General features: G+C 46.3%; 1 pseudogene across 1 annotated transcript in view; it reads right to left on the reverse strand.

Annotated features, from left to right (window-relative positions):
• The window catches only part of LOC146838970 (uncharacterized), a 31247-nt pseudogene extending 16576 nt beyond the window's left edge, over positions 1-14671 (reverse strand). The window contains exons 1-2 of the transcript XR_014960735.1: positions 14564-14671; positions 1479-1570 (exon numbers count right to left, since the gene is read on the reverse strand). The product of XR_014960735.1 is annotated as an uncharacterized LOC146838970 (transcript). The remainder of the gene's footprint in view (positions 1-1478; positions 1571-14563) is intronic.
• Between the last annotated feature and the right edge of the window lie 6985 nt (positions 14672-21656).

Consider the following 21656-nt stretch of genomic DNA (forward strand, 5'->3'; position numbering starts at 1 on the left):
AAACCTAACCAAAAAGCAACAGAGCTCCCTATCGGGTCCAAGGCAGGGACAGAGTCAACGAGTGATAGGTGAGGCAGCTGGATAGTGGATTGTTACTGCATTGTGCCCGAAGAGTCTGAAACTAGCAGCATGTGTGCTGATTCCTCAGCAGCTTCTCCTCTATGACAGGTAGAGCGGGTGCAGGCCCAGATCAGACAGAAATAACACATTTATAGCTCAGTAGTATTCTAAGATAAAGAACTGGGTAGTAGGACGCTGGCTTCCAATAACACAGAGCTGAGCACCCCACCTCAGCCATTCTTTAACAATTGTTTGAAGAAAAGGGCAACAGGAAGGTGTGTTAAATGCCGACCATTAACCTTTCACCAGCTGCACACCGGGACTGCATTGGCTAGATGGAACGCTGTGCTCCCGCAACTGCTCAAGTCATGCATGCGCATGCTACAACATGTTGCGAAGGGTTACTTGAACCCTTGATTCCAAATCACACAGTTTAACTACACACATCACAGTTATCTCTCCCCCCGCCATATCCAGCGCATGTTTCCTGATTCGACACCAGAGTGCCCGCGCTGTAAACTGGCTGATGCCAGCTTCTAACATATGGTGTGGGAGTGCCCGCCACTACAGGTGTCATGGCTCGAGGTTACAGCCACCATAGCGGAACCCGCAGACCATACACTGTCACCTACTCCTGAATCCTGCCTGCTAGGCCTTCGCCCTAAAGCAAAGGGGCAAACACATTACACCAGTTTACAGACCTTGCATACGTACTTTTCAAGTGCCAAATAGAAATGTCTTGGAAAGCAGCCTCTGTGCTGGACACTAAGAGGCGGTTGCATACTGTCCTGCACTGTGCATGAGCAGAGGCCAACACACTACACATGCTACTCACTAGAGGAGTGTGGAGAGTGGATGGGGGAAACTGGGATATGTATATCCTTAACCTAGAAGCCAAGAACAACATTCCACCACCATGAAGGAACTATGTCCGGGACCTCATGAATGCATAACTTCTTTACAATTGTGCCGAAGTATGATGTATATCATCCTGTTCATCCATCTCTGTTCGCCTGTGGACGGGAGCCACGCCGGCTGATGGTATGGATTAGACATCATGTTGATCTACCCATATGTGTTCCCTGCAGCCTCCACCTTACACATACTTCCTTATAATTTATTATTTTATTGACGCACTGCCTGCTATTAGGATTGGCATGTTTTGTAGCCCTCACCATCCTCCTCACCTTGTGGTCACCCTTTACCTTAGTAGATCTTGCTCTGACACTGATGTAAATGGCAATGCTACCAAACCATGATGTGTTTACATATGTCACATATATTATGTCATTGATGCTCCCTGCAACCTGTATCCCTCAATGAGTTTCCTCTTGTTGGTTTTTTAAAAGAATAAAAAATAAAAAAAACTTTCACCAGCTGCAATCAAATATTTATGAGATAATGAGATGCAAACATACCTCCATCCTGCACATCCCGGGACTAGACGGCTGGAGGGCGATCAATGGGAAATGAGACAGGTTTGGAGGTGAGCAAAACACTGAAACATTACCTGAAAGAGCAAATTCAAAAAAGAGAGTTAGGAGAAGATAGATGGATATTAGAAATGGCAAAAGGGACGAGCAAGAGGAGGAAATAAACTTAACATTCTTTGGATAAACACCAGCCCTGTGAATTTTTATAAAGCAAAAATGTTTTAAACGATTGTAAAACACTGAAAAAAACACCACAATTAAAGAACGCATAGACAATGAAAACAGAAAAGCTTATGCATCTTGTTTTAATGCGCATTATCAGAGAAGAGGACTTGCTGCATGCACGGGAGGATTAACTATGAGATCTAGTGTGCCCTGATGGTGCACCAGGTTCAGTTTTCCGTAGTCATGTATTCCAATGGGCTCTGGGAAGTGCAGTCATTTTGTAACTGTTTAAGTTGGATGCTGATAAAGCTAGGGATGAAATGCATAATACTCGAGACTTTCTGACTCTTTGAGGAAATCTACATTCTGAGCATGCATACAACACATAATGTGAAGTGCGCACTTGGATGAGAACAAACAGATGGCAGACAAGAAAAGAAGAGAGGAGAGCAAAAGGAAGAGAAAGAAACCCATTGGACGCAGCATGAGGCAGGGCTGTCCCCTTTCACCCATACTCTTCCTGATAGCCCCAGAGCCCCTCACATTCACCCAATACTGCTCAGAAGACATTTGGGGAACTGAAACTAAAGTCGGCAACCTGGAAATTATGCTGTAAGAGGACGACATACTCCTCACTTTAGCCTCCCCAGCACGTTCGCTGCCAGCACTCATGTCCATCAAATCAGACTTTAAAGCGTTTTTCAGGTACAAAATGAACTGGATCAAAAGTTGGGAAACGGAGACAAGTTACATTAATGACGCAACAGGGCATAACATAGTCAAATCTAATTCCCCACCGGCTTGCCTCCTAGGCGTATTTCCTAAACCTAAAGCCAATATGATTTCCTCAGGACTTGTGGATAGATCCCTGGCTCTTGCACAATGCGAGATAACCCTATTTTGGAACACCTCAGGGGACTCTCACTCCAAGAGTGGGGAAATGAACTAATCACATGGGCCACATGCGAGGAAACAAAGCTAAAAGCCGAAGCACAGAAGGGGCGGACGAGTCCTGACCACACTCAGGCATGAGAATTGATTCTTCAAGATTGTCCCCATATAGATGATACAGCTGATTACTCCTGTTGTACGATGACTCCACTGAGGAGGAACAGATCGTCACACACCAGGTGATCCAGATGTAGCAGCTAGGTCCTTCCTGAGGGGGCCCTCAAACCCTTGAAACTCTGCAGGAGGTTTTCGACCTCTCCAAATTCCAGCTTTACCAGCAGTTGAACTGTGCCCTGAAGACCTCCAGAGTCAAACATTATCTCGGACTCTACTACTAATTCCTACTGAGACAAATGGAGCAAATATAGGAAACTTATCAGTGGTCTCTACACTACACTAATTGAAGATCTTTTTCCTGGCAGCTGCAATCTAAACAGGCTTTGTGTCGGCCCTAAATATCCTTCAGCATCCTGCCCCTCTGGAGAGGGATCAGCCCTTGCTGGTGGCTGGCTACCTGTCCCCATCACTCCTTCCTGCTGCTGGACCCACCATGAGTTGAGAAGGGGGTCGAAAACGCGGGCAGCGGCCATTGAACAGACATTGAGGAGGAGTGGTCATCCCACGGAGACTCCTGCTGCGGCGGATGGGGACAGGGGGGTGGAACTCAGCTCTCTCCCCCACTGCTGCTGGCTCCCCTGAGAGAGGAGACAGGGCTGAGAATACCTGCCAAGACCTCGGAGTAGACCGTGAGGGTGGCAGTCACCCACTGACACTCCGTTGGGGCTGCGAGAGGTGGATAGGCACCTCTCTCATCTTTTGCCTCCTATATACGTGAGGCGGCCTTCCCCTCACAACAATTCTGACCCACTGTGGGAGACTAGAAGGGAAGAGGACCAACCAGGCGATGACTCTGGATAATGACGGCCTACTCCTTGCTGACAGACACAGGTGAGCAGTGGCATTGATCTGGCCCTGCACCGCAACGGTGGCAACCAATTGTCCTGGGGCAGAGACTGAGGACATGTGAGGGCTTCCTGGAAAAGAATGAGATCCTCCTTCCACTCAAACAACAGCCGAGCTGATGCGGTGGACCGGGGAGAAGGAGAGACAGGAGGACGCGAAAGGTACGGTGAGCGAGTATGAAGCGCAAGTAAGCAAAGTGCAAGTCCAAAATTAAAAGCACAGGTCTAAATATACATTTTTAAGGCACAATTAGTTAAAACACAGGCTAAAATAGTGTGATAGTGGGGGGACGAGTGAGCTACCTTGTCCCGGCTTGGCGTGGAAATTAAGGGCAAAAAGACAATTATTTGACTATCTACAAAAGAATTTGATGAAGCAGGAGTACCAACACCACAGAGCAGAACTCCTAGTTTCAAGATTCATAGCTTTCTCACTACACCATATTTTAGTGAGTGTATTAGGAGACTGGTTGTTCTCTCCCCAAGGGTCAAATGAAACGATCATTGTTTTACAGCGCAGTTTTATCATCACATACTTACTACCAGTGTTTAGTTTGATTTAACTTTCCACCTGGGTCACTACACAATGGGGTTGGGAGTTGTTCTGATGGTTAGACTCAGGAACTCCTCTCACCGAGAGATATGCCACTGTGCTGTGGAAACTGTCCAGACGAAGTAAAGATTTCACAACCAGCATATTTTGGTAAAGCGAAGATTAAATGGTAAGCCTCATCGTTAGATGGCTAAAACATTCCATTGCCCCATGTCTTGCGGTGAACATTGAGTATTAGAGTCTGCCCACCACAGTGAATTGTGAAACTTGTTGAGGGGTCTTTGTCATGTATTTTTTATAGCACATGCTACCTTATCCGAGCCTGAATCTAAGCACCATTAATGTTATCAGATAAGGCCTGATTGCATGGACAGGGGCCTATAATGTTCTTATTTTCCTAATTCTAGTTGGGTGAATCTCTGTCTTCCGTGCTAAATCCTTCTACCTCTTCAAGTGATGGACCATGGAAATGTGTATTAGGCGTCAAGGAGCAAAACAAACTTCTCGAACTTCAATTTCACTTACATTTCAATGATGAGAGTTGTATTGTAGTTTAAAAGCTTTATTTCACATTAGAGATTAGTAAAGTTATTTTCTGCGTTGTTATCTTTATTTCCAATAGTACATAATCAAATAAGTTTACAGAAATCTCATCAAAGGAAATGCTTAAAACCAAGCATCAATTGCATTTAAGCGCATTCCATAAAGGAAACACTTCCCTATTCTATAGAATAAGATTAGAGTGTGCAATCAAAGGAGCATAAAGCTTCAAAACCAAATTAGAGCAACAGAACTTCCCAAAGAGTTGTTCATAAGACTCAGCCGCGCTCCAATAAATCCAAGTAAATCAGCAAACAGTTGCAGTAGCTACAGACAGTCTTCCGTTGTTAGATTATGGAAACATCAGGCACGGCTCACATTGGTCTCAAACACCAATCGACCGTCTACATCTCTACTTGTTTCAGTGCGAGACAATGAATTACTTTCTAAATGACAAAATCACTGTTAGGTAAAGCATTTTTCTTTTTAAAACTCATGCATTATTGTTTAAGATGCACAAGTTATTCTATTCAACATTATGTGAAATCTAAGAAAACAGGACGTTCGTGAAACTTAAGAATAAAATGTCACTTATTAAAATTACATATTTGTCAAGCCGGAATATTCTGCAGTTAAGACAGCATTTCGAAGCATGCTGCTTTAAGGTCAAGATTTTAAATCACATTGTGCACATTTCAGCAATATTAAATTTACTTCTAGTTAAAGAAAACTTGCTTCAAGGCCTTTCTACGGCTTGCATAGATAACGGAGACAGCCGATTGGTATTTAGCACAATTAAATGCGTGTCAGTTTAACGTTAAGTTTTACTCTTCTTCGATGCACTGTTTACTAAACTAATAAATTTGCATTCTAAATATCAGTTTCTATTAAGACAAAAGGCATATGGAGACTGTGAGGCCTAAGATTCTCTTTTATTCTAACTCCACATTCAAGTTACTCCTTTGTGCTCCTGACTTGCTACATCAAATATAAACACAAAGCTGCTGACAGGTCGCTCTTAAAAGTAGAAGACTTATTGCAAGAACGGATTGTAGACAAAGAGACATTCTGACTATCCTAGAGGCCAAATGAGCCTGACGCGAAGACAAACATGAAGGCGCTGATTGATCCCATCAAAGAAACACTATGTGGCCAGTTCAATTCAGGGACCCATTGAGGAACAAATCATCACATCGTGATTCATTCACAACTTTATCTAAGGTTCAAGCGCTGCTCATTATTATCGAGGAAAGTCAACTTAAAAAAAAAGCAATAAGTCAGAGCAACGATTATAAACATCCACCCCCCTCTATTTGGAACCACAAGGAAAAGCTTGGTGGGCCAAGTAGACACAACAAAGAATAAAAAAGAAAAACAACCCCCCCCACTCCATGGTAAAGAACTTCCAGGGTGTGAAGGTCACTAATGATTTTGTTTTACCAAAACACTAAAAAGTTTGCTGAGTGGCGGTGTGAAACATGGCAGCCACCGAGTAAACTTTCAGTACCTTCAGAGCAGCTGCTGAGGCTCATCTGAAGGCAGAGCTATTGCCGGGTTCTCGAGATCTGTAATCGTGGTGGGTGGTTATTACCTCTGCTCCACTGGCAGACGGAGGCCTATTGTCAGGCTGTGACCAACCAAGGGCCAGCCGCCACATATCTGGGATCGTAGCAGTCGCCAGCCACGAGAAATTGGCATAGTCAAGAAAGGGTTAAGATCAGCCTCACACCTTCTCCTTTACAGGACGACACGCTGGTCTTACCCTGGAGAAAGCAGTAGAAATAGCCAGTGCCTATAGCCGGGCACAGGAGGTTCAAAAAGGGCGAGATGAAGGCCAGTGGAAACATGTTAGTGGAGGGTCTGCTCCCCGGCTCCCTAGAAACCCCCCCCAATCAAAAAAGCAGACACAGTGACCTTGACACCTGGACCTCCATCCCTACCCTCCCTTCGACCACCAACCTCTGCGGGCCCGCAATGTTTCAACTGTGGGGCATAAGGGCACATTGCACGCATGTGTCCCCAAAAAGAGGAACCGATGGAAGTCGGGCTCGCTCTGACTTTTGTTTGTACTCCCATACCATCCAAGACCCCTCTGTTTCAGAGAACTGTAAATGTAAATGGGGAAGATAGGGGCGCGCTCATTGATACGGGGTGTCTTCAGAGCGTCATACAACCCCAGATCATACCTGGAGGGGTTCAATCAGAAAGGGGTATGGTGAACATCCAATGCGTGCATGGGGACCAAAAACCCTATAGCACCACCGAAGTGTACGTCCAACATGACCCTACAGTAACGCCAGTTCCCCTCAGAGTAGGGCTTATACCCAAACTACCGAAACCTTTCATTTTGGGGACAGACTATCCTCATATGAACCAACTGCTTCTGGAATCCGTCCCGGTAGAAACAGAGTGGAGACAAACCGCACCTTTCTCGCAGGTCCCGGATCAAGAACTGAGTCCGGGAAAGTCAAGGAAAAGCAAAAGACAGAGACGGACAGAGAAGCATCGAGGGGCTCCCGTTTATTCAATCCAATCAACCGACACAAAGGTATGGGAACATGATCGAGATTTTAGAACAGCAAAAAGGGACGATCCCACCCTACGGGAAGCCTGGAACAGGTCTACCGAGCAGGAAGATCCAGACCAGACATGCCCCCAGTTTTTTAGGCAGAAAGGCTTATTGTATAGAAAAGGGGGGAAAGATGCAAAACCCCAGTTATTGGTACCATGAACCCACTGAGAAAAAGTGTTGTATCTTGCCCACAGCCACCTCTTGGGTGGCCACTTCGGGGGCGAAAAGACAGAAAGAGCAATATTGGAACACTATTATTGGCCAGGGATATATCAGGAAGTCCGGAAATATTGTAGAGAATGCGCCATATATCAAAAGAACAGTTGGGTCATGCCAACAAGGGTCCCTTTATTCCCTCTTCCGGTAATTGAAGAACCATTCTCCTGGGTCGGGATGGATCTTATTGGCCCTCTTCTTCCTTCCCGTAGTGGTTGCAGATATGCCTTAGTCCTGGTCGACTACGCACTCGCTTTCCTGAGGCCGTAGCATTAAGACAATCAAACGCCACACAAATAGCCAAAGCATTAATAAACATCTTCTCTCGAGTGGGTTTCCCCAAAGAAATCATTACTGATCAGGGCACCCCCTTTGTTTCCAATCTGATGAAGCAGGTTTGTCAACAACTGAAAATAAAACAAATTAGGACTGCTGCCTACCATCCTCAAACGGATGGTCTCTGTGAAAGATACAATGCGACCTTAAAAACCACCCTAAAGAAATTGTTGGAGCTAGAAGCCCGGAAATGGGATGAAATGTTGCCCCTAGCTCTTTTTGCCCTTCGCTGCAAGCAACAGAAGAGCACAGGTTATTCCCCTTTTGAGTTGTTATATGGTCGACAACCCCGAACTCTTCTTGACATGTTAAAAGAAGAATGGGAAGAGGAACCGGAAGGTGAAAAGCCTCTACCCGAATACGTCCTCGGCCTAAAAACCCGATTATACAAAATATAGTAAAAACCCATATGGAACAGGCCCAAGAACAACAAAAAGAACAATACAAGACAAAAACAAAAGAGCGACGATTGGAAGTGAACGATCTCGTCTTAGTCATGAGACCTACTTCTGAACACAAAATGCTGGGTCAATGGCAGGGCCCTTTTAGAATCCTTGAACAAGTAACTCCAGTAACGTACAGGATAGAGTTAGACCCTAAAAAAAAAGAAACACTCAAATATATCACATAAACCTTCTTAAAAAATGGGAGGGACCTCGACCCACCCTTTTTGTCAACTCGCAACGAGACGAACCCCTCTTTTTGCAAAGCATCGATCCTACTCTACCCCCTTCTCAAAGGTTACAACTACAAAACGAGCTGAAGCCTCTTGCGAACATCTTCTCTCTGACTCCGGGGAAAACCTCCCTTCTGTATCATGCTATCCACACGAGCCACAGAAAGTTGTCCGACTAAGACCATACCGCATCCCTGAGTCACGGAGAGAGGCTATTGAGGGTGAAATCCAACAAATGTTACGCATGGGCATTATCGAACCCTCCAAAAGCGAATGGAATTCGCCGATTGTTATTGTGCCCAAACCCGACGGTTCCATTCGCTTTTGCATTGATTTTAGAGAAGTCAACAAAATCTCCCGCTTTGATGCCTACCCTCTACCCCGCGTAGATGAAATGATAGAGAGGTTAGGAAACGCAAAATACATCAGTACCCTCGACCTGTGTAAAGGATACTGGCAAGTTCCCCTTAGAGAGTGTGACAAGGAAAAGACAGCCTTCTCCACCCCGGGAGGGTTATATCATTTCAAAATGCTGCCTTTTGGTTTACACGGGGCCCCAGCCACTTTTCAATGATTAATGAACCTCATCCTTAAGCCCCACCAGGAATACGCGGCAGCCTATATCGATGACATTATCATCTATAGTGATACATGGGACCTTCACCTATCCCATTTAAAACAGACAATTCAAGCACTAGGACAAGGAGGGCTCACTATAAATCCTGTCAAAAGCCATCTCGCTTCTAAATTTGTTAAATATCTTGGTTATCTCCTAGGTGAGGGGTTCATCAAGCCACAAACAGAAAAAGTGACAGCAATATCCAATTTGCCGTTTCCCGCAACACGCAGGGATCTTAGGGCATATTAGGGTACTATTGGAGATTCATCCCAGACTTTTCAGAGGTGGCAGCTCCCTTAACCGATTTATTAAAGAAGGATGTATATACAGAAAAGGAGCTAAGAAATCCCGCACCCAGTGTTCTGCAAGCCTTTTCCCACCTGAAAACCCTCCTCACCACCGAGCCTGTCCTTCTAAGCCCGGACTACAGCAAACCATTTATATTACAAACAGATGCCTCCGACAAAGGCCTCGGGCCGTTTTGTCCCAAAAGGACGCTCAGGGACAGGAAAGATCAGTGATCTACATTAGCAGGAAATTATTCCCCAGAGAGACCAAGTATGCTGTTATAGAAAAGGAAGCTCTTGCAATTAAGTGGGCCGTGGAGACCCTAAAATACTACCCGGAGGGAAACTAATTCGTTTTATATACTGATCATGCTCCCCTAGAATGGCTTGCCCGAAACAAGGGACATAATGACCGTTTCTTGCGATGGTTTCTATCCCTCCAGCCATACCGTTTTATTACACAACACAGGAAAGGAAAAGAACAAACAAATGCCGATTATCTGTCTAGGCATCCGCTTGAACCCTTTCCTGCTGGCAGGAAAGTTAGGGTAGGGGAATGTCAGGCTGTGACCAACCAAGGGCCAGCCACCACATATCTTGGACCGTGGCAGTCGCCAGCCACGAGAAATCGGCTTAGTCAAGAAAGGATTAACATCAGCCTCACACCTTCTCCTTTACAGGAGGACGCGGAAGGCGTCGGACGGGAGAACCAATCACAGAAAAGGGAGGTGTGGAAAAGCAGCCTTTCGCCGGAGGACGGGGCGGACACGGAAGTGGAGGAGAGACAAGCCGCGGACGCCAAGCAGGAAGACGCCGAAGCGGAGAGAGAAGAACACGAAGGACCTACGGAGGAGGAGGAGGAGGAGACCAGAAGCGTCCACCCCACCAGCACGACCGCTGAAGAGACGGAGGTGTGGAGTGAGGACTGGTGGACGCCTCCGGGAGACGCGCAATTTGCCGCCGTAGCTCCGGAGAGCTACGGCTTCGGCGGTGAGTACTCAATCACCGGGGCACTGCACATAAGGACAAAAAGGGAGAAGGAGAGGGGAGGGAGTGAGGGCGAGTTCTTTTCTGTAGTTTTATACATAGGGGAGGGTACGGTTAGAACGCGAGAGCATCCACAAGCCCAGCGTTCAGACGTGTGGGACCCTGATAAATTAATTAACTCTCGGAAACGGTTTTATTGTTTCAGAGCAGGAATAGGCTATCCACCCAGAGGGCCCTAATTGAGCCAACAACCAGCGCCATTAACAAGAGGGTCGCGACAGCAATTAATTCCCTTATTCGTCTAACCCTGCACCACCCTTCCATGTCCCTCCCTCACCATGAACCGCAATGTATAGCACGATCACGGGGCAAGGTGAAGGGTAGTCCGGCACATAAGCAAACAGACCAAGTTACTTACCGCCACTCTGGTTTTTTTTTCTCGAGTATCCTGGGGAGCCACCTTTCACTACGAAGACGTCATCGTCCCTGAACAGCTAATCACAGCCTACAGCCATTCAACCATCCGTCTTCCCTCAGTGAACTGGCCTTAAGACACTGGACTCTTTGGGACTTTGTACTCCCCATCTCAATTGTAGCCCATTGAATTCATTCGTATAATAAAAGAACTACCACCATTATACATCCCATAAGGCCTCCTAGTTTTCATTTCCGACCCTCCCTCCCACACCTATCCACCAACTCTGAATCAGGGGGACAGACATCAAATGTGACCCAAACTAGAAAAATCATTAAAGAAAGATGTCTGCCGAGCTGGAACATCCAGGAAACTTTGAAAGGATCCACAATAATGGCTGTAGGCAAGAAATACCACATGTACAAAAGTACTCACAAAGCAAACCAGAGCATGGGCACAACCAGCTACCAAAACCACCTCAGCACTAACAGAGCACAAATGGAAGGAGCCGCCATAAGACACTGGAAGAAATAGGGGCATATGTGCAAACCTACTCACAGAAAAAGTACAGAGAACACGTACAACTAGCAATCAAAAGTACCTTAGCTCTAACAACGCATGTTGTGTTTGAATGGTCAATGTAAGAGTGTGTGATAGAAACCATGCTAAAGCCGGCAGGGAGTCATAACAGACTGTGAAGTGACGCCAAGACCTCAAACTTTCAGTAATGCAAGACAGATTGCATTGCAAATGTTTTTTCTATTTTTTTAAACAATGAGCGTGGGTGCCGTGATTGCTTGAAAAAATAAATAAATAGAAAAAAATTGCAATGCAATATCTCTCACATTACTGAAAGTTTGAGCTTTTGGAGTTGCATTATTATTAGCAACACCAATAGCTCAAACTTTCAGTAATACGAGACTGATTGAATTGCAAATGCTTGTTTAGGTTTGAAGCTATATCCATGTGTGATGGAGAGACCACCTAAGCCCCCTCTTGTGCACCACTTCTTCCACCCAGAGACAAACCCTTCACTATATTCGAGGTTTCTCACCCATACAGTGTTTTTTTCTTGCCAAAAGTACCTTTGGTGGCACAGCTGGAGCCCATTCAGTGACATTGTGCAATGCCGGCCAGACATTCTGAGATGGCATCACGTACCAGCCAACAGTGTCTTCATTTTTCAAAGACAAACCTACAAGACTTTACAGTTGAAAAAGTGTAAACTTTATTTCCAGAAAAATTGGTAGCGTTCTCCTTTGATGTGGGGGACCTGTTTTTTCTGCTTGTTGCCACCATGGTGACTTTTGGTTTGTTTTGTCTGGACTGAGAATTGAATTAATAAAGTTTGTTTTTGTATATTTCACAATACATTCATTAAACCTCAGTGTAACATAATCAATCAGAATACTAAACAGCTCTCTGAAAATACATAAATGTTTGTCTCATTACATGAGTTAAATCAACCAGTCATTCATTTTTCAATACTTAATGAGGGTCACTATATCTCGTGTTATATATTGCATGAAAAAATATTGCATCCCCTATTTTGACTACCGTGCTTTTATTGCAGAAATCAGATGTGAAGTTAAGAAGAGTAGATATATATACTTCGCTTTATACGTATCTTGGTGATATAGTGGCATGCAATATTTGTATAAGTTGACATTGTTATGAAACATTCCCCAAGGTAACTAAGAAGTGCCAAAGAGTTGCAAAATGTAAACAGACCAGTAACATCAGCTGTGGCAATGTGGTATATGATCACATAAAGGCACTGACAAAAATATTTTTATAACAAAAACAAAACGTTTTTGGAAGCAAAATGTGCATTTTTTAATAAAGCCTTTCTTGGGGTTTGTCGGAGTTCAATGGGGTTTAATAAAGGACGTAGGTGAAATAAGAGCCTAGTACACGCTGATGGCTCGATACAACTTGTGAGTTCATCAGATTCATTGGTGCCTGGACTGACCGAGCTGAGATTTCTTGGACCAAAGAGCTGGTATCTTTGGCTCTGCCGGAGATTCATGTGGGCCAGGCCCATGGATATGTATAAACAATGAGTATGCAGTTCCTACTAAATATATTCAGATGAACAGAGATAAAACAGAATTTCTCGTAGTTGGTGGAACAGCATTAGCTGGGAAGTTGGAGCATTGGTTCACACCGGTTGTAGATGAAAGGATTAAGGTTTTTACTACGTCTTTTTAGGCTAAAGACAAGCTAACTTACCAGAAGCCAGAAGTCCCAAAGTAAAATGCAAAAGAAAGATGGGAAAAGGCTTCTCTTGACATTGGTAATATAGAGATGTAGGTCTGGACTGGAAATCGGAATTAATCTAGATCTGACATTATCAGAGCAAACCCCCTTTGCTGCCAGTGATCCTAAAGATCTCTGTACAGAGAAGAGGAGAGGCCAGGAAGAGTGACTGACCGCACCACCAACATCTGCTAAGACACACACCCTGCAAAGAGATGGACACAATGCACACACACACACACACACACACACACACACACACACACACACACACCATACAAAGTGACACACTCCAGACAAGCCTCATACAGGCACACGCAGAGCCTGCAAAAACAATCCTACCCTGTTCACATGCACACACGTACAATCTACAGGCACACACATCTCCGTGCAGAGATACACTAAATATACAGACACGTACGTTCCACTGCTTGACCGGCCTCCTACATGGCACACCCAAGGTCTATGCACATGCACCCACACACACACACAATCTCTGCAGCAGGCACACAACCTCTGTAGCAGATAATGCAATAAGCCAACCTATGGCACAGGAAACTATTGCAATGACTGAAGCTTCTGCCTAGTCTGATAGATGGAAACAGGGACAAAGGGAGAAAATAGGCACGGGGCAACAGGGTAGCCTTGACGTTAACTGCCTGGGGGACATACTTCTGACATAGGGGTAGAGGTGGGCAAGTAAACAAATTAACAGCAAGAGCTGAGCAAAGGGTGTGCATAGATTTTTCACAGTGCAATAAGATGCAGTGCAGCGTGCACAGATACCTCACAGTGCAGTAAACGGCAGTGCAGTGGCACAGAAGTCTCAAAGTATATTAATATGCAGTGCAATGCACAGATTTATCATAGTGCAGTAGACAGCAATCCAGTGTACACAGATTCATCATAGCGCAGTAGGATGCAGTGCAGCATGAACAGATTCATCATATTGCAGTAAGATGCAGTACAGTGGTAGAGATTCCTCATAGTGCATTAAGATGCAATGCAGTAGAACAGATTCCTCATGGTGCAGTGCGCACAGATTCTTTACTGTGCAGTAAGATGCAGTGCAGTTTGCACATATTCCTCACTTTGCAGTAAGATGCAGTGCAGTGTACACAGATTCCTCAGTGCATTAAGATGCAGTGCTGGGTGCACTGCTTCCTTATAGTGCAGTTCGTTGCAGTGCAGTGAGCACAGATTCCTCACGGAGCAGTAATATGCAGCGCCGTGTGCAGAGATTCTTCATAGTGCAGTATAGTGCAGTGCACATATTCCTCACAGTGCAGTCAGATGCAGGGCAGTGTGCAAAGATCCCTCATAGTGCAGTGAGGTGCAGTGAGATGCAGTGCAGTGCACACATCCACTATTTAACACCAACGATGCCCACAAACACCCCCAGGGGTGGAAGGAAAGCCCCCCAGGGCCCCCGGATAGAAGACCCCAGCTCAGCCCGGCTCCTGCAGAGATTCCCTCCAGGATTATTCAGTCTATTTCTACAAACACAGCAGAAGGGGCTGACAATCTCCTACCTGAGCAGAAACCTGTGCAGATATGTCCAGGCTCTCTCCTCCTCCTCCTGGGGAGGGGAAGTGGGGCAGGTCCGGGGCTGAGGGGGGGGGGGTTCTTTTAGGGTCTGAAGATGAAGGTAACTGCCCAACAGACAGGGGTCCTTCCTCCTCTGCAGCAAGCTGAACACACGAGGAGAGGCCGGAAGTGATGTCAGCATCTGCTGCTGGTGCTGTCTCTGCCTCTGCTGACCCAGAAGAGGAAACCCTTCTCCCTTTCATACAAGATGCAGCTCAGTGGGTTTCATCAGCAGGCGAGGAGTGCCCTCTGGTGACCGCTGACGGAACCGCCGCTTCAAGGCTCGAGGAATGAATACATTTCACACTAACAAGCCTTTATACCTGTAAAGACCAAAGTTTTTACATGTCACAGACGTGAATGTTTTCACGGGTCAGATAGTTCAAGTACAGGGCCTCGCACTTGGTTGCTGTTGTAGAAAAGTATTTATAGCTTTACTTCAGATAAGCATTGTGAGAAGTTGGCCTGATATATGCTGTCCACTAGTTATAGTGGGCACCTTGTATCAGTCCAAACAACCCCTTATGGTGAATAGGTTAAAGACAACCTTTATTGAAAGCTATCCTAGTGGTAGCTATGGAGAGCAGCCTTCAGGCTAAGTCTTGAAGGAGTGTAAAGCAGCTTGTTTTACCAGTCTATAATCTCTTGAATGCTCAAATGAAAAGACAACCACACTAGGTATATATTTAAAATATATGTATTTAAGATAAAACCCACCCCCCTAGTCTCTTTATGAGGCTGGAGTTCGAAGTGCTTAAGTTACAAGTCAGTATTCAACAGTAAAAGCACAAATACACGTTTGGGCCCTAGGGGCGTACCAAACCATATACCAATAAAGTGGTATACGAACCACAACTGAACTAGACACAAGGCCTGAAGCCTGTAGAAGTGCTTGGACCACAAGGAACCACCCAAGGTAGTGACACAGGGGACTCACGGGGGACGCGTGCAGTGTGAGAACACAGCCGCGAATCGCCGTTAACTTCTATGGGGAAAGTCGCGGTTGGAAATTTAGAGTTTAAGGACACTTAGAGGATGACTACGAGCGAACCCTTTTGGACTTAGAGGTGTCTAGGGCCAACACCCACGGGAGCACTGGAGTACTCGAGTTACGTCACCCAGGGAAGCTGGCGCATAGGTGTCAAATGGTGTCGGGTCGCGTCGCTGTTTTCAATGGAAGCTGCTCAAGAAGTGCTGCTGCCGGGAAGAGGAGAAGTGTCCGGAGGGATCCAAGCCTGGATCTAGGATGGAAGGAACCTGAAAGCAGAGGGGACAGAGTCTGGGTCACTTACCAGTGACCAACGGCACGACAGTCCAATGCCCACAGATGTCGGGTGCTTCAGGGGAGTTGACGGGTGTCTTGACTCTTCAGCCACGAGGTCCATGAGGCGTCGACGATGACCAGGAGCTGGATTCGAGCTGTCCCACGAAGTCTGTCGAGTGCGGCGGTATCGGCGACCAGATTGGACCCAACAAGCCTTGGCAACGGCAAGTCACTTGGAAACAGAGAAAGGACGTCGGTGCAGACCAGCAAGGTCTGGGGGACTCACCTAGCGAGGGTAAGTCGGGGCACGTCTGGAGCAACCAGGAAAGCCCAATCAGAAGAGGAGTTGCCTTCGTGGGGACCTACTAGCCAATGGGCTGCCGATCGCGAAGGATCCTCGAGCGGTCGCACTGGAAACTGGCCCACGGGTCACTCGTGGAGGGGAGGCCAGAAATTTTCAGTGCAGGAGGTGCTCAAGGCTCGGGCTACTCGGAGCCCAAAGCACAACTTCGAGGAAGACCAGGAAGATGATGGATCAGCAAAAGATCACGGTGTCCATTGGTCACGGTTCCACATCACCCACGATAGCCACGGGCCTCAGCTTTGCTGTGGACTCAGGGTAGCCTCAGGGTAGTCTGGAAATCTACCTCCGGGGATGCAGAGACTTCGGCGTCCGGCGGGAGCTTCAGAATTGCAGACCGGACAGTTGCTTCCTTGGTCCCTGCCAAGCAGTGGAGTCACCCCTTGACCCCAAGGGAGATTTCTACCGTCTTCTAGTTGAAATAGAACGTCGAAGGTCAAGGATATATGTTTCAGAGTTTCGTCCAGGGTAATCTAAAGTCGCAAGGACTGGGTTCCCATACTTATACAAAGTTTGGGGGTTGGACATACTCTAGGGACCCACCTATGGGAGGGTTTGGAAAGAGGGGTGTTTACACCCATTTCCTTTGTCCAGTTTCGCGCCAGAGCAGGGGCAGGTAGCCCCTGCAACCGGTTTGAACTGGACTATGCACAGGGACACCAAGTGTGCCCCCAGTGGAGGACTTCAAAGCACCAGAGAGTGCTCCCGCCCCGTCCCAATACACATCTGCCTGTCTGGGAAGGTGGTTACACCTCCCTGGGACAGGAAACCTATTGTCCAGGCCTCCCCTGCCGGAGTTTCGGTCAGCAGCAGGAGGCCAGACCCGTGTCTGTGGCAGTGGCATCCATTTTGTGATGCCAGGGCTGTAGAAAGTCCTTACCGGGTTAGACCAGTGTGAACATGTCTCTCCCTCTAGAAGGGTGGAATGCTACCTCCGCCATGTTTCCGTGCAGCCAGTCCAAAGTTAGCATTTACCACAAGGTTATAATGCACTTAAGAGTATATGGTCAGGCTGCACCAAAAACAGCATCAGAGGAGGTACTCCAAACGCTGCAGAGGGGCTCTGCTCATGCAGTGGCACCCTCTCACATAAAAACCAAGCACTCTGCCTTCAGGATTGTTAAGGCCTGCCATAGGAGTGACTTACAGGTTGTATATGTGTGTGCAATGGTAGTGATATAGGTAGCCTATACCACAGTAAGGGGTGCAAGCACCACCTTACCTAGGCTGCAGTAGCAGACCTGTGGTACCATTTTGGAGCAAAACAAACAAATTGGCCCATAGGACCCCTACCTAAACTAGAAACAATAAAAACACAAAGTACTATTTCAAGCAACTGAACAAAGAACACAGACTACATTACTGCTGTTGGGCCCAATTAGTAACAAGGGTACAGTCTATAGCAAGGCTCAGCACAACAGGAAGCTTCCGCAGTGGTCATCCAGGCGGGCCGGTCAATGGGGGGACCCAAGGCACCACACCCCATACCAGCCGGGCAGCACCAGCAGGGCGGCATCAGTAGTCCATCAGCAATCATCCCGCACAAGACCACCAGGCCAAGGATACGCTGTAGAAAGGCTGCAGTCAATCCTGTAGGCCAGAGGACAGTTGGGAATGGTGTCCTAAACTTTAAGTGGCGAGTGTGGCTTTTCCCTTTGACCACCAAGAGACGGGTGCAGATGCTTGCCTCCGTCCGATGACTAGCGTTGTGTGACTCTCTCCAGCGCTCCTCCTGCTATCACCATTCAGACCATGAGAGTGCTGGTCTCTGTGAAAAAGATATACAAAGGTTTGGTATAACTGCACTTCATGTCAGTGTTGTTAACAAAGGGTTTCATCGCACGTATGTTCATATGTAACCTTCAGTTGGGTTACTGTCATAGTTGGTGATTTCTCAATGATATGGTCCTCAGAAGAGGAGACTGTCTTTTCTCAGGCAAAGGTTAAACTTATGTTACCGACAGGAAGTGGTTACTAGCCTTCTGCAAGACATACCACTAGCACTGTACATGTTTCTAGTGATTCTGTTGCAGTGAGTGGCCTCTTGGACTTGACGAAAGTGAGTCATAAAGACTGCAGCGAGATGGGTTTTACTGATGCCTTCAAAACTGGCATCAGTGTCACAGATGAGAATGTCGCGCTATTAAGAATGATATATTGACCATTGACTCCATTTGGCATAACTGACTCCATTTTCTGTGCTGACTCCATCTTGTATAACAGACTAAATTTTCTGTGCTTGCATGTAGCTGCAAAGTGGGGAGGGGATGTTTCGCTCTTCACTTGTTATCATTCCTCACCGATCAGAATAAACTGGAATATGTTGTGTGGGATGCGTGCTTGGTACCTTTCAGGGCAGAGATTGTTGTTGCCAGCGGAATGAATGGAATGTACAGCTCTGTCTCGGAGTCAAAATACAGGAGCCAGGCCAGCTTCTGTCTTGACCTCGACACAGACCAATACGGCCAGCTTGGTTTTTTGCAACAGAAGAAAGGGGGCGAGGTTTCTAGAACCTTCGCCTCACGTTGAGTAAAAGGTATTAAAGCCGGAGAATGTTGACAGGGGAATAGAGCTCACTTGTGGAGTAGACGTACTGTCACAAGACGAAGGGAACCCGAGTCCAGGTCGAGAGTCCATGCCTAGCTGTCAATGGGCTCCCCAGCTTGAGTTGGCGAGGATGTTGAGTGAATGATCAATGAGGTGTTACTTGCTTTACAAAAAAAATACAACTACGATACATCAATACAGTTTAGTTAATTGGTCATTTTGGTCATTTTGTTGGTTGACAATGTTTGAAAATGTAGTTTGTCAAGCCAACCAAAACCTTTCCTAATGGAGGGACAGAGCTATGATGAATCTGAGTCTTTGAAGAGCAATGAAGGGGTGGAATAATTGGTCAATGAAGGACATATGGTCTTGGTTGGCAAATGTAATGGGGCCATCCTCATATTTCAAGCCATGCTGTACTTTTGTCAACTGCTGGTATACTATGATAATAAAATATACATAACATTGGGGGTCCACCATGACCATGGCCACCCTCTTGTTTTACTTTTTGAGCATGGGCAAGAAATAGAAAGCCTTCTCAACAAACATGCGTAGAATACCTTAGCATGCAATCTTCACAGTACTTGACCTAAAATGGATTCTCTGAGTCTTACGGTGCCAGTCCACAAGATCTATCAGGGGAGAGGGAAAGCAGAATAAAAGAACGCTACAGACAGACTAGTACAGACAGGTTCAAGTCAAGTACAGTCCTCTTTCACTTTTCTAATCTCCTGAAATATGATCCCTAGAGGAGATTCCTATTGATCTTGTCCCACCATAGTTGGCACAAAACCCCATTCATGTGTTGGAGAGGATATTTCTTCCTTGCCCTTTATTTAGGGTGTGATAGCTAGACACTTTTGGTGTTTACATACCTTCTCTTTTGATTTATCATTGCTGAACATTCTCTTTTCCATAATCCTCATTGGAGGGTTGCAACTCCTCTGGATAGAGATAGCACTCACCCCTGATAGAGGAAGTGTACAGTAAAGCCCCAAGTGGATTATCTCTGCATTGCGGTTTTCCTGTGCAGCCTAGTTCAGTGCCACCATGTTATTTTCCACATAGACAACTTCACTCACTGAAAAAATTATGAATGTATTTCAAATGTGCTCAACACGCCATTCCAGCCCCTGGGGCTGGGCACTCCCTTCATATCTCGTTTTTCACCTCTGGCTTAGGTCATAGTGTTTCTGGTTCAGGAAAGACCTGGCTTGGCAGTTCGGGCTGGACTGTTCCCATGAGGCACAGGGTCAAGACTGATTTGCATATAGTTGGGTCTGAACTGAAGTGGCGAAGTGAGCTAAAGAATGATGATGGATTCAACCCAGATCTGTGACTCGGGGTGAGTGTCTGAAAAGTTTCAGTGCTCCGTCCATCATCTCTTTGTGTTTGCTTAGGTCATAGTATGTCACCTGTGTAGCTTCCCGCTGTTGATGACCGGGATTAATAGCCAGACATCCTTACTGGGTCAGAGGTCAGGGACCCCTAAGACCCCTCCATTCACCCAAATGGTAATTGCCTCTGTATAAAGACCTGGGCTGATGTCTTATATAAGAAGAAACCCTCCAGTAGAAGCTGGCGAGTATCGTTCTTTCACAGCACTCTGTTTCTTAAGAGGGTCTATGACAGGCTCTCTCCTCTTGCATGTGAACCCCGTTGACACCTCCGCACTGCCGCTGGAAGCACAAACTGTACAGTGCACAGCAGTTACGGGGAAGAGACAGTGGCCTTTCCTCCAGCCTGCCTTCCTATTTTACCAACACTCCTCACTGGATCAAGTGCCATAGGTAATTTCCTGTCCTCTTAATTTGGCTCTTGAGTCCTCCTGAGTTGTGGTTCGTAGCTGCACTCCCCACAAGTTGGGGACCACGATATGGCCCTCCTAGCTACTGAAAAAAAGAAGAGAGTTTCCCAGGTTTTACCAAAAGGGACAGGGTATTGTAATCATTCAAAAAATAGTTCCTCCTAGCTACTGCACATCCTAGGAAGCCTCCGGATGGGTCACCACCACCCCCACTCTCACCGGGCAACCATACTCGACTCCCCCAATTCCATGAGAGTGGTGACAGCTATTATTTTTCTTAGTCAGGGCACGGGGAGATCATTTTTTCGTTCTTTTTGTTGCCTCAACAAGACTCGCTACATGGGACAGAGGCACAGCATCCAGGTCCAGAGCATCTGTACAATGCATTCTGTTGTTTATCTTAAATTGATCTCTGTGAATGTGGGGGGTATTTCTCGAATACCGTCGGCCACCATGGAAATCAACGGAAAAACATCCTCCCAGCTCCCCCACAGCACGGGCATTGAATTGTGTATAAAATGCTGCTCTAGCAGTCACATCCTAGACTGCTAGACCTGGGTAGGTTTCAGCCAAGTGCAGCAATCATTAATCCCTCTCATTTCTCTGTTTGATTGAAGCCTGCAAGTGAACTTGGCTTCATGAACAATACTAGAGGGAAAGGATAATATAAGGAGCAGACCAGGTGGTTTGCCTCTGATATCCCTGAGTCCATCCTACAATGAGTCTGCAAACTGGGCCAAGTAGGACACCTTCAGCATTTGAGTCTCGGTAGTAGTGTAGGCGAAGAGTCACAGACTTCTAAGGGAGAGAGTATGGGGGGGCTCATTCTCAGAACTCAATAACCACTCGGCAGTAATTGATTGTTCAACCCAGTGCTTGTCTTTAGTAAAAAGACAGATCTTCATTACACTAAGAAAATATAATACTACAAATTGCAACATGCAGGTCTGGATATCTCACTGGTGAGGGTTCACTGTACCCAGGGATCGGAGAGCCCTGCTAAGGTATAAAGTAGGGCTTCCGGTTTTATAGTATTACGTTTTTTAAACATTTCCATCT

Source organism: Triturus cristatus, chromosome 4_2 (assembly GCF_964204655.1).
Source record: "Triturus cristatus chromosome 4_2, aTriCri1.1, whole genome shotgun sequence".
NCBI classification, from domain to species: domain Eukaryota; kingdom Metazoa; phylum Chordata; class Amphibia; order Caudata; family Salamandridae; genus Triturus; species Triturus cristatus.